The sequence below is a fragment of the Lycorma delicatula genome, chromosome 2 (assembly GCF_047948215.1).
Source record: "Lycorma delicatula isolate Av1 chromosome 2, ASM4794821v1, whole genome shotgun sequence".
Lineage (NCBI taxonomy): Eukaryota > Metazoa > Arthropoda > Insecta > Hemiptera > Fulgoridae > Lycorma > Lycorma delicatula.
The window spans coordinates 76459773-76475037 of NC_134456.1; positions in this window are offsets into that span (position 1 = coordinate 76459773).

The window sequence follows — 15265 nt, forward strand, 5'->3', positions numbered from 1 at the left end:
TTGCAGCTGACCCCATAAAGTGAAATCCGTTTCAAGCTTGGTACAAGTGGGTACACACTCATAGTCAACATTGCACAGAGATTTCTGTCCAAAGCTCTCAAAATTGCCATTTCAAGCTTTATATTTCCTTTTTGTGCAAAGGAAGCTTGCACAATGTCCATAAAAATGAGTAATTATGGACTTTGTACAAACCGCTGACCAAAAAATGCTATGCAATGCTTACAATTTCAGACTTTGTTCATAATACACACACAAGATAGTTACAACAGGAGACTCTGTGGCAAGCGATATACAGTTGCCCATACAAGAAACATTGACTCTACAAGTGTAGACCAGCCACTTGATGCATCTGCTCTTGTGTGACTTATTTATTGTCATTGAAGAAGCAATATTAAGTGGAAACAGGAGGCGCTTGAAAGTGAAGGGCAAGTCTAAAGGGATGTACGCCATACACTGTCGCACCTTTAAAGTAACTTTTCTGATCGTCAAAAAAGACAAAGAGAACATTTTTGGAGAAAGTTTAATAATGCTAATAATTATTTAACGCTAATAACAAAATACTTTTTTTACCCATATAAAGGAGGGGTAAGCAGCTGTAACTACTATTTTTAAAATGGGGGCTGACTATTCTGAAACCCGCATACTTCAGCAAGTTTCGAGCCCTGTACTGATAAAACTGTTGCTCTGAAGAAACTGATAATTTTTATAAATTGAACAGGCTTTAATTGTTATTTATCAGTATTATTCTCAGTCATAAGGAATTGAACACAGTGAAGCCAGGGGACTCAACAGGACCAATGCTCTATCATGCTTCATATGGTCAGATTCCCTATCTTGCTTCATTTTCTCTTGGTCAACCATTTTGTGTTTTTTCAATAAAAATTTAAATCTTAAAAATGGATTGAGATATTTCAATTTACCTTACAACAGCTACAAAATAAATAAATAAGCTTAAAAATTTTACTTAAAATAATCCTAAATGATGACCATTAAAATATTTTAATTAGCTGCTCCATAAATATTAGTTTTAGTGAATTATGTTTTATTAAATAAAATTTTACCTTTACTTGTGAACAGGATGTAATGGCTTTATGATTTTAACTTAGCATTTGTGGTTCCAAGTAAGGGTAAAATTTTCAATAAATAGACTGGTAAAATGATTTAGAGTTTACCTAGCTTTTGATCAAAGATTACTGCATTCACTTCTCAGGAAAGCCAGGTATAATTTTCATCAACATAATAAAACTGGTGTGAGTGGGTACTCTTGCAATAAACTGAGTATATACCTAGTGTTTCACTAAACCAATATTTATCTCAAAAAATAATCTCCTACATTACATAATAATGAATATATTAACAAAAAATTTATGGAACTCTACCTTTATCTTAGTCAGGTTATTTATATTTCATTCAAGGCTATAACACAGATTGAATTCTTAATAAATATAAAATCATAAGTTAAAGTTTTACTTTCTCGCTTATTGCTACAGCTGTAGAAGGTAAAGTACGGTAGGTAATTGGTCCAATTTCAGCATATGTGGTTTTCACCAGTTTTTTACATTTTGACACCTAAGGAACCCAAAAAACCCAATGGAAATTTTCCAGATCTTCATATGTTTGTGTGCGTGTTCAGGGTGTTGTCTCTAAATCACCTTATATCTCCAGAACTACTAGACCAATTTTGACCAAACTTGGCCAGATTACTCTTATATATAGGGCATTGATGCCATTCAATTTTCAACTTAAAAGGTCAAGGGAGTGGGGCTGTATAACAAGGTCACCATCAGTATCTCAAGATTTCACCTAATTAAGGTCTTATTTTTCTTAGGCACATATGTTAAAAATTAAAATTTTCTTAAAATCACCCCCACCCCAAAAAAAGGTTCTAAATAGACTAGTGGCTAAGTGGGTAGAGTGTGTCATTAGTACCTCCTCTCACCACAAGAAGCATTAGTGTAGCACTGACGTACAGCTACTGTAGTCATATTTCTTTCATTTTCTGTTTAGCCTCCAGCACCAGCTGTGTTGTAACACCACAGGTGAGCGGTAGAATTAAGTAAATGAATATATTTAAAGTGGCTGCTAGTACCATCACTCGCTCAAATGAAATACGATATGAGTGCTCGTTTTAATTAATATAACCAAAATATATTATATTTAAATAAAATGATAAATATTTTAAATTGAGCTGTGTGTGTAAGCCATACTTCAAAAAAAAGCCATATGGCAGGAAAGTCCTACAACTGTGTTGTCAGCTTTTTCTTTCTGAGTTTTCAGGTTTTTAATAAGTAATACTTAAATAAAGTTAGAATTAATTTTTTAATATTGTTTGACAGTTTATTATTGTTGGGACTGAGAACTAATCAGATTTCAAAATGTTCTGTAGCATTCCCTATACAGCAGGGATAATTGAGTTTTAACTGGACTTTGCTAACATGTAGAGAAACTTATGATATTTTCTGGATTAAACATTTAGATTTTATATAGGCATGTGGCTGATAATATCATGACTAGAGACCAGATTATATACAACATAAAAAGCTGTATGCATGAAAAATGCTTAAAATATGCATGAAAAGTGTCAAAATATGCAACTTTAAATAATAAAAAAAAAAAATTAATTTTTAGTTTGTTTTTTATTTCAAAATCAGCATACGATTAGTAAGTAGTTGAATAATGTACTGATAAATTCGATAATTAACAATTATTTAATATTTAGTTATTTTGTAAACGTAAACAGTTAGGTACTGTTCCAAATTTTCAGTAGTAAGATTGTGCCTTTGATCACTCAAAATATTTTTATAAGTAGAAAAAGATTGTTCCACATCCACTGTGGTAAATGGGCAGTATTTGAATTTGGGTGCTATGTTAGTATTTGTTGTTTCTGGCAAAAGTTCACCCGTCCCATTAATAAAACTATCAATTTGACATAAAGGTTCTAAGGCTTTCTTTCTTTTTCCTGTTTAGCCTCCGGTAACTACCATTTAGATAATTCTTCAGAGGATGAATGAGGATGATATGTATGAGTGTAAATGAAGTGTAATCTTGTACATTCTCAGTTCGACCATTCCTGAGATGTGTGGTTAATTGAAACCCAACCACCAAAGAACACCAGTATCCAAGATCTAGTATTCAAATCCGTGTAAAAATAACTGGCTTTACTAGGACTTGAACGCTGTAACTCTCGACTTCCAAATCAGCTGATTTGGGAAGACGCGTTAACCACTAGACCAGCCCGGTGGGTTAAAGGTTCTAAGCCTGGGTTATTGTTCAAAATGTTTTCAAATTTTTCTTTAAGTTTACATGGGAATACTTTGGGTAATATGGAGTTCATTTGGCGGATTTTATTCATTAACTGAATAGATTCAGTCAACGCAAACCGTGAGTTTCAAACTTTTTAATACGCACAGTTATGTGGGAAAAAAGTGTTGATCACAGCTATATTTTTTTTATACTAGAATCGTTAAATGCTTCCTTGGGCTGACTAACTGCCATAGTCTCTGCACTATCGAAGTCGTTTACTACACCTTTGATGCCCTCAAAATGTTCATTGAAAAACAATACAGCATTAATGCATGTTTCTCACTGAGTTACCACTGGTTCGGGAGGTAAAGGCACATTTGGCAGTTTTTCTTTATAGGCCTTATTGTGAGCAGGTGCCTTAAAAAACACTTTCTTTTGTAGATGAAATCATTTTATTTACATTCCCAAACGTGGATCGTACTTCTTCAGCGAGTAGATTAACTCTGTGAGCAAAGTACATCACGTGGGATAAACACTAGGAAGGCTTTGGCTGTGTTGATCATACAGGGAGCAGCATCTGAGAAAAGTATAAACACTCTCTCATCTGTAGAAAATACAGGAAATATTTTTTTAATATCCTCATTCACAAGTCTGGCGATCATAGAATGGTTTGTCAAGGTTTTTGCATGCCACCAAATAGGAAGAAGGCTCTAGTTTTAATAAACAGACAATTGAATTCACAATGTAATGGCTGCAACTGTCGGTTTCGTCATCTGAAATCCAAAAAATACTATCCTTGAGTTTAATGCATATTTCTTCCACAACATGTAGACAGATTGTTGTTATGTAATTTTTACATAATGTTGATTCATCTGGTATAGTTTGATACAAGAAATATTTTTGCAGAAAATCTTTGAAGGTAGGATTTCTAAGTTTGTGAAGAGGATTATTACTTGCAAGCAGCTTCTCATAAATCCATGTGCTAAAGTAGTTTTTTGGAAGTGAATTCACTGCTACTTGCTACTGTTATAAGTTGTTGTCAAGGGCCTTTCTTTTACAATCCTGCAATATGAAGACTTGTCTTAACATGCTGGTCTATTTGAAACCTTTTTTGCACGAAATATTTTTCTCGCAAACTCGACAATATAAATCATTTCGTCGTATGTAAATGTTCCAGGATAGTCAGCTATCCACAAAGAGACACATTTATTTTTTGGGAGACATGGTACATATTAAACTTTGCACAAATTAGTAAAAAACTTAACTGATGCATTGAGCGCGTCAACAATGACATGCGTTTTAATTGCCTAGTGGGAGTGCTGCAGTAGGCGTGCGTGATGCTAGAACGATATCAACCATCCTTGTCTCGCGTAAGTCTGTGTTTTACTTGACCTCATAATAATATTATCCTACCAAAACAATAGACGCGCGGTTGCTAACTATGCTCTAAGAGCCATGCGGCTAATAGGTTTGGCTAGGTACAACGTAAGATTAATTTATTAACTAGGTACCCTACTAAAAAATATTGTAAATATAGTGAAAATATGCACATCATCACTAGATTTTAAGGAAAATATGTAACAGCTGATGAGAATGGGCTTAATATTCAAATGCATATAATCCGGTCTCTAATCATGATTGTACCTTAATTAATGATACAATATACAATTTTATAATAGTTCATGTAACAAAAATAACAAAACTGAAACATTTTGGATTTATTAACATTTAATACAACAAAACACGAATTTATGAAAAATAAAAACAATAAATTCAACTAACAGTTAATAATAATCACTTCAATTAATATTTTGGAGGTATATAATACAGTATTTTAAAAATTCTATAACTGCTTATTAATTATATTGGATACATTTTTTTTTTTTTTAATGAAGATATAGTCAGAACTAACATTTATATTGTTTTGATTTCACATGAAAATGTATTAAGCATGATGGATTTAGAAAGAAATAAATCAAAAATATTTCACTGAATTCATTTATAGTTCGCTCAGTAATTTATAGTTCTATAACTATATAATACTTGAAGTATGAAAAACTTCTAAACATTGGTTCTTGCTTCTCTAATTTGAAATAATTTTCATTTTCATAAGAAAGTAATAGTAAATCTAGGTGGCAGCACATTGCTAGATTCTCACTACTTCAATTTTCAGTGATTTCCCTAATTACTGAGTTTTAATACAACCTGTTGTGTTTCTATGAATGTAAAATTACTATTTTTTATATTAATATTAAACAATTCTCAAAGTACTTATATTATTTTCTCAATATTATTAAAAAATTTGATACCAAAATAAATTAATAAATAAATTTGAACTTTGATCACCATGTATTCAAAGGACAATTGTCCTTTATGTAAAGGACAATTTGTCACCATGTATTCATAATGAAATACAATTTTGGTTTAGGGAACAGAAATACTTACTTTACCACAAGACCCTGCTCAGTAATTTTCTATAATAATTTACAGTAATTTTCAGTAATTATCCCTCCCTATATAATACAATTTGTCACTCAACTCTTCAATCTTTTTGCATTACAAATTTTCATTTCACTGATACCCTCCATCCTCTTTCAACAGAAACTGATGTAATTTCAGGATAATATCTATAATGGCATGATCAATAATACAAATAATAATCATGAACTTAAGTATCTGCAGTTAGCATATAGTAAACAAGAAATCTGCTTTTGAGATTTTACAAATAGGTTTCTGCACAGCTCTCAGTATTATAAGTATATTAATTGATTTATATCACAATGACATTTTTATAAATGTAACTAACATCAGTAATGATCAGGAGGAATTCAACTTGAAAGTATATTATTAAAGTAATATTAGTCAATATAATTAAACATATAACAAATTTCGTTACAACAAAGAAGTAAAAAGAAAGAACAGTGTTTGACAAAATTTTTCATTCTGTTCCATCCATTAAACAAGATAAAAATTTTGTAATTGATGGAAAAGACAAGAAAATGAATGATATTTTAAATATAATATTAATTAATTATGATAGTAGAATAATAAAACATAACTACTGATTTAATAGAATGAATGAGGTTTATTATAGCAGCAGTACAAAAAAAAAAACAAAAAAAAAAACAATTTCACTCTACTCCCACCACAATTCTGATCAAACTAGTTTTCCAATTGCAGTACTTACTGTCTTAATCTAAGTACTTACTAGCACTAAATTTACACACAAAATTATACAAGCAGGTTCAGAACAGACATTACACTTGTGATATTTCCTTGTTGTTATGTTGGAGTCTTTACCCTGTTAACAATAAATTAAGACTGCAATATAAAACTGCCAATTACTAGCTTGTTCAGAACATATTCTGACCTGGACAGAAAACAATTTCCTTCTTTAAAAAGGTTGAGAAATTAAAAAAGTCTTTTTAACATTTAAAGAAACACTTTGTAAAAATTTATTTACATAGATTAGATGTTAAAAGGTCTGATGATTACACCCTTGGACGGTTCTACAGGCATACAGGGCCACTAAACTACAGATAGTAGTTGATCAGGTAATTACTAAAAATTGGTTATGATGCCACAAATATAACCAGCATGATGTCTTCTTATCCCTATAACTATGGAATTTATCTAAAGAATAGGTAGTATGAAAATGGAAAATTAGAGGAAGAAGACAATCAATCTACAGAGCTTTTAATGATTGTGGTTTACCATCTTTTCTAGATTCCCTAAAATTTTGATTTTGTTACATTTTCATGAAAAAAACTAGCAGTGCTATATATGTTATTCTATCCAACAATCATTTGATTATATTAGCAATTTAACATAAATGCATACAAAATGTTGAAATTTATCAACATCTTACGCATCAATTTATAAAATAAAAATTTATTACTAGTTGGAAGTTATGATTGCACATGAGACCTATTTCATTCTATGGTTTTTGAAAGTCATAAGAGTAGGTGAACTGTAATGATATATTTCACAGCATCAGAATAAAAATTTATTGTAAGCTATTGAGGAATTATGATAATGTTTGGGAAAGTAACGTATTAAGAAGTAATATCTAGAAGAACATTCTACCTTTCAATTCACCCTGACCTGTGAGATTCCCTAATAATTCTGTTTACAACTTTATAATACAATTTTTTTTTTTAATTTAACAGTAACATCACAATATATTAATATGATATAAAAAAACCAGCAGCAAAATAATATTGTGTAAAAATATCAGTAAGAAATATTAATAGTAAAAATTTTTACTATGTTTTAAATAATACAAAACACATGAAAATTGATTGTTTGAAAATAGATATATTTCCTCCATATCATATCTCTGTACTTGAAAAACAGTTGTTGAAGCAAACATTTACAAAATTCTGAAACATTAATGTAACAAACTTCAGTTGTATTAAAAAATGTTTAAAAGATACAATAAATATAATTAATCTATATTAAACATTTTTTAGATAGTTAATAACAATAACAAGACCAGATCTGGATGATTAATGTGTTTACTAAAAGTTATATAAAACACATTGAGTAATAATTCTTTGTATACACATTATTATAAACTCTATTAAATAACTTTTAACATCAGTTCTAAACATTAACAGTGATATAAAATAAACAATTTTAAACTGTTGTAAAAAATATAACATTCAAACACCTAACAATGCTGTTGTTCTAAACTAACCATTTCACAACATATTCAAAAGCAATGAAGATGATATTGTTAAAATATGAACATTATTAACATCATTAAGCTACTTGTATATCTAGTGACTTGGCTTTCAAACGTCCTAAGACTTGTAATTAACCAGCTATATTTTCCTATCTCATTAATCTATGTGTCAGATCAATGGAAAGCAGTCTGTTACTCTGTAGCATCTAATATAACAAAATTATACCATAATAATTTGGTCAATACATTACAATTAAACTGAGAGCATTCTGAAAATATTGTTAAATACACGTGTATATAAAAAAATGCTTCTTATCACACTTTTTACCAATCACTTATTTTTTATCATTGATATATAACTTAACACAGTAAAAACATGCAAACTGGCAAAAATATAGTTAATATTCATTCCAAGAAGTGAATCTTCACTCTATTATCAAAGCGATACAATTGCTTGTAGATAGAGCAACTCTGGTGAATCTTTTACCTCAGTGCTCTTTACATGTCACAGCCATAAAAAAATTCCATTTAGGGAGTATGAAGTATTCCTTAAAGTTGTGAAAAACATATTGCCCTTCATAACATCTCTACCTTTCTATTGGAAGATTCACAGATCTAAAAAAAAAAATTTTTTTTGTGCCTTGAATTTAAAACTATATATATAGTTATAACTATTTAATATTAATTATTAATAAATTAGTATATTATATACAATTTTTTTCTTCAGTCATTTGACTGGTTTGATGCAGCTTTCCAAGATTACCTATCTGGTGCTAGTCGTTTCATTTCAGTATACCCCCTACATCCTACATCCCTAACAATTTTTTTTACATATTCCAAACGTTGCCTGCCTGCACAATTTTTCCCTTCTACCTATCCCTCTAGTATTAAAGTGACTATTTCAGGATGTCTTAATATACAGCCTCTAAGTCTGTCTCTTCTTTTAACTATATTTTTCTAAATGCTTCTTTCTTTATCAATTTGCCGCAACACCTCTTCATTTGTCACTTTATCAACCCATCTGATTTTTAACATTCTCCTATAGCATCACATTTCAAAAGCTTCTAATCTTTTCTTCTCAGGTACTACGATCATCCAAGTTTCACTTCCATATAAAGCTACGCTCCAAACATCTACTTTCAAACATGTTTACATTAATTTTTGATGTAAATAAATTATATTTCTTACTGAAAGCTTGTTTCGACTGTGCTATTCAGCATTTTATATTGCCCCTGCTTCGTCCATCTATAGCAATTCTACTTCCTAAATAACAAAATTCTTCTACCTCCATAATCTTTTCTCTTTCTATTTTACATTCAATGGTCCATCTTCATTATTTCTACTACATTTCATTACTTTCATTTTGTTCTTGTTTATTTTTATGCGGTAGTTTTTGGCGTAGGACTTCATCCATGTAGTTCATTGTTTCTTCTAAATCTTTTTTACTCTCAGCTATAATTGCTATATCATCAGCAAATCATAGCATCTTTATCTTTTCACCTTGTACTGTTACTGTGGTTCTAAATTGTTCTTTAACATCATTAACTGCTAGTTCTATGTAAAGATTAAAAAGTAATGAGGATAGGGAACATCCTTGTCTGACTCTCTTTCTTATTACAGCTTCTTTCTTATGTTCTTCAATTATTACTGTTGCTGTTTGATTCCTGTAAATCTTAGCAATGTTCTTCTAGCTCTGTATTCGAACCCTAATTTTTTTTAAAATGCTGAACAGTTTATTCCAGTCTACGTTGTAGAATGCCTTTTCTATAAATGCAAAGTATGTTGGTTTTTTCTTTAATCTTCTTTCTATTATTAATCTGAGCTTTAAAATTGCTTCCCTTGTCCCTATAAGTTTCCTAAAACCAAATTGATCTTTTCCTAACACTTTTTCTACTCTCCTCTCAATTCTTCTGTCCAGAATTCTAGTTAAGATTTTTGATGCATGACTCATTAAGCTAATTGTTCTGTATTCTTCACATTTATCTGCTCCTGCTTTCTTTGGTATATAATATATTATATTATTACTATATTATTAATATTATTACTATATTATTAATATAATTATTTATAGTTGTGACTATATATATATATATATAGTTATAATTGGGACGTTGAATCTAAATATGAAATCCATTTTTCTCTATCAGCTATACCTTTTTAGAAACAGCAAACCCATTGGTCAATGGTTGTATTAATCAATACATTAAAATATGTCTAACGTAAAATTTATATAGACACTGGTTCCTGTATATTTCTCCTATCATCACCCTTCATTTTACAACAAACTGCAAGCTAATTATATTTTACTTATTATTAAATCATACTTATAAAATAACCTTATATAATAACCATGAGCACAGGGGATACAAATATGTAACAATTTTTTCAACCCTCTGCTCCATATACATAACACCACTCTTCTAACTAGTGCTGCTATCTGTTGGTAATTTGTTCAACAAACTTCAATTAATTCTACAGAAATCTGATAGATGGAACAAGCATCTGCATGTCCTGTTATGTGTATGGCCTTCAACTTGATTCGCTGTCAGCACGTCATCAGTTGGTTACTTTCCACCGTGTTGTTACAAGAGTTGTTGAAAAATTTACTTAGTGTACTTGTGTTGTGTAGTGAATAGGAAGAATGAGTTCAAGTCAAGGAAGTTATGTTAATAATCCTGATGTGTTTTGCAACAAATGTGGCGAATATACCTTCAAAGAACAGGTTTCTGACTTTATAAAAATAGGTATCTTGGATATTTTGATGTTAAGCTTGGTAACTAGGATAAAATCTGGGTGCCTCATATTGTATGTAAAACATGTACGGAACACTTGCAACAATGGACAACTGGAAAAATGAAAAATCTTAAATTCAGTGTACCTATGGTATGGAGAGAAATCACATTGATGCCTGTTATTTCTGCATAGTGCACATTACGGCCCCCAATCGAAACAACCGCAACATGTGGATGTATCTTGATTTAGCCTCTGCAAGATGCTCAGTTCCCCACTCAAATGGGGAACTGAAAATAGGTGGGGTTCCCCACCTATTCTAACATTTCACCAGCTAGCAGAACTCTGTGAGGATGAACTTCATACTTCTGACCCCCTTCAGATACAAATCAACAAAGCGACAGTGATTATTCATCATCCTCAATTCGTCTTGTCCTCAATGTTTCAACCAAGCTGAATAACCGACCTTGATAGAGATCAACCTTTCAAAATAAACTTCTGAATTACTTACTTCAAGGTTGAATGACAAGAATTTACTGGAACATGGAACCAAATCACGTTTTACCGTACAAGAGAAAAAGATCTGCTACCATTCTTCCTTCAAGAAGACAATCTTGTATTCTGTAAAGATATTAGAGGATTCGTAGAAATTAATGGGTGTTCCTGAATATTTTTCAGATGACTGGAACCTGTTTATTGACAACTCTAAGTGAAGATTGAAATGTGTTCTTCTACACAATGGCAACAAATATGGATCAATACAGATTGCTCACTCAGTAAAAATGAAAGAAGAATATGTTACCATAGCTTTGGTCTTGGAAAAAATTAAGTATCATGAAAATCAATGGGAAATCTGTGTAGACATAAAAATACTCAACTTTCTCCTTGGACAACAAAGTGGCTACACAAAATATTCTTGATTCTTGTATCTCTGAATTGCAGAGAAAAAAAAACCACATGGTAAAAAAAGATAGCCTAAAAGAGAGCCTAAGAGAGAAAAAATGATTGTTGGGGAAAGAATGTTATTAATGAGCCTTTAGTTGGACGAGAGAAAATCATCTTTCCTCCATTATATAACAAGCAGAGCTAATGAAACAGTTTGTAGAGGCTCTTGAAAAGAATGGATCATGCTTTGCGTACATAGGAAGAAAAACGCTTGAATTGAGTACAGAAAAATTGAAAGGTGGAAATTTTTGATGGCCCACAAATAAGACAGCTCATAAAGGAACCAGCTTTTGTAGATTTCATGAATGAGGCTGAGCAAAAAGCATGGATGTCATTTTTTTGAGGCTGTAAACAATTTTCTGGGCAACCACAAAGCTGAAAATTATGTTGAGCTAGTAAATGAGATGCTCATTTATCTAAAAATTGTCTTAAATTTGTGTAAAAATTTTAGACAAGTTGAGTATAATATAAACATAAAGGTTCACTACTTACATAGCTACTTGGAGCGTTTTCCCGAAAATTTAGGAGACACCAGTGAAGAACAAGGTGAAAAATTTCACCAAGACATAAAAACTATAGAAGACCCACTACCAAGGAAGGATACATATATGATGACAGATTACTACTGGAATTTGAAAAGAAACTGTTCTAAGAAGGTTCATTCAAGAATGTCATGCAAAAGAAGCTTCCAAAAGTGTTAAGTGACTTTTTTCTCTTCTTTAAGACTGTAGATAGTTTAGTTTTACTAGAATTTTCTTTTTGCAAATGTTTTTTTATTGTATATAATTTTTAAGTTACTTTAATTTTTCTAAAAAATAAATAAAATAATAAAAAATATTAGTGTTTTTTCCCTGATCCACAGGTTCAACTTAAAATAGAGTAACATAATTTACAATTTTTTTATATATCAGAAACTACAGCTTCTAGACAAAAACTAATGCCATATTTGAATTTAATACATCATGTACACATAGAATCAGCTCCAAATACTCAAACACCAAAACCAATGTATGTCTGTATATGGATTCAAATCCTTGATATGCTTGGCATTTACTACAATCAACAAAAATGCATCTTCCATCAATAAAGGGAATTGCAGTAATAACTATAATTTTGATAAATAGATATATTATACATAGTTTGAATCCAGTATGGAAGCTCATAGATTAACAGAAGAATATGGCTTATTTGTTTTTTATCTTTTAAATTTCAATATAACAATATGGTCTTTATCAAACAGAACAGAATTCCTGATGATATAAAAATCTGTTTTATACTTTCTGGTTGTTTTAATATGGAGATGGCCGAGACATAAAAGAAAATTCTATCCTTTCTAGAATAAATGTTCTTAATATATTTAATAAAGACAGCAATGATGATACACAATAGTATATTAAGCTCAATGAAGAAGGAAACACTTCATTCCTATTTTCCTTAGTAAAGCCTTGTGTAGGTGGTCTTGCGAATAGCTGTGCCATTTCATGTCAGGGATCTACAACCGATACAGTTTTATAACATAAATATAATAAAAATATAACTTAAGGTGTACAAAATAATAGAATGAGATTATCATAGAAATATTAAGAAACTGTAAAATTATTTTTAAAAAAAAAAGTTATTTTATAAAATATTACTATCTTACCAAATTTTTAGCACTTTTTGTGTAATTTTTTTTTTGTTAGGGGAAAGCTTAAGCTTTTCTTTATTATTATAAGCATACAATTTTTTTCAAATCTTACTCACTTGAAAATGGTTATGTGCAATATCTATAACGAATGACTTAATTTCAATTGAATTTTTATCAATTTCTTCAAAATACTTTGATCACATTATTTAAACCAAGTAATTAGAAGGGGTTATTTTATAACAGGTATTTTTTCAAATAAAATTATCATTAATGAATTATTACAGTATTAATATTCAATGATTACGTAAAATAATTAATTTATTAAACAAATCACCAATTTTGGCTTTTGTAGCCAGTTTACCAATACCATAAAGTTACAGATAATTATTCCTAAGAATGATGATTAAATAATATTTCTGCTTACTATTATGATTTTATTCTATGAAAATATTTTTTCTAGCTTAGTTTTTAATTTAAAAATTCTATTATTTGTTTCTCAATTCATGTACTCAGGCTTGTTATTTTTTTACATACACAAAGAATTAATTAATTTAAGTATTTAACCTACACAAAATAAAAGTAAAATAATTATAATTCAAAGTAAAAACCAAAAAATGCAATAGTGAAAAACCAAATTTTATTCTAAAAATTTGCATGAAAGTGGAATCCAAGAAAAGTATATGTGTGTACATGAACACAAAGAGATTTGTGACCACATTGTTCTCTCATCTCCATATGGACCTAGTTGTTGATTGCTGAACAATCAACACATTTGGTCTTTTGAACAGCCAACAGATTCCAACTCAGTTGGATTATTAATAATGTAACATACTTAACTTTCTTATTAACCAAGCTGCCTTAAACTTCTATCAGTTGCTACAGCACTTGCAAAACTTAGATAAAGCATCAGTCTTATAAACAACAATGCTGCCAGCTTCTAGTGTTATAATGTTCACTTACAAATGGGTGAATGTCACAAATGGAAGGGATCATTTATTATTTTTATGTTTATTACTCTTTCTGCCAGCATACATGCACACAAACATGTACTAGTAAATGTAATGACAACATTAATCACATTCCATACATCATCTATCACTTCTTTAGTGCCTGAGCCATCAAAACAGTTAGGAAATAGAGAGGAGGATATTTGTAAGTAAGACAAAGAATAGTTATCATTAAAGAGGTAGCATTGTTGTATAGCATAATGCTGTTTACTAATCTTTGCACAGACTATAAATCGGTAGTTTTTTCCACAGTCAAAGATTTACAAATAGCACAATTCTGACATCACTATGTAGCTATTGAATAATACAATAATGTTAAGAATTATTTTTAAAGTATCACATTTATGGACTTTTTTATTTTATATTATAAAATAATTTTTTTAAAGGTACTTACAATTAATTACAAAATATATTTTAGTAAATTATTTATAATACTTCACTTACATTATTAACACTACTTCTAGTAAAATATCTGTAAAATATTAAGTATTAGTCTTCATAAAGTTCTGCGGAAGACAAAGAAGCAATGAAAACACTTAACATACATTCACAACTCATCATAATAATCAAAGGGAATGCTATATATAACATCTCATTCATTACCAGATTTTAGAACAATGCTAAATCTTGAGGATATCAGCCAGGGCTTATGCAAATGGTAAAAGAAATAGGAATGCAAACATGTGATTCTGAGTCTTGTCTTGGCAGCAATTTGATATTTAGGCCTAGACCCTGCAATGTTCCAAGAATAAAAAATTCATAGTTTTATCAGAATGCTTAAAAATATGAAACCTAACAAAAATTTGCCAGTAAAACACAATTTATAGTATAGAATTACAAAAATAGCTGCAACAATTATTTTTCAAGAATGAAAATTACATTTTAATCAGCAAACGGTTAAATATAATCTACTTATTCATTGATACATCATTATAATGCTTATTGTTAAATATTCACAATACAGAACTAAATATGTATGATTATGATAATCAGGAATAATTATAATCTCAAGTACACCATGTCAAA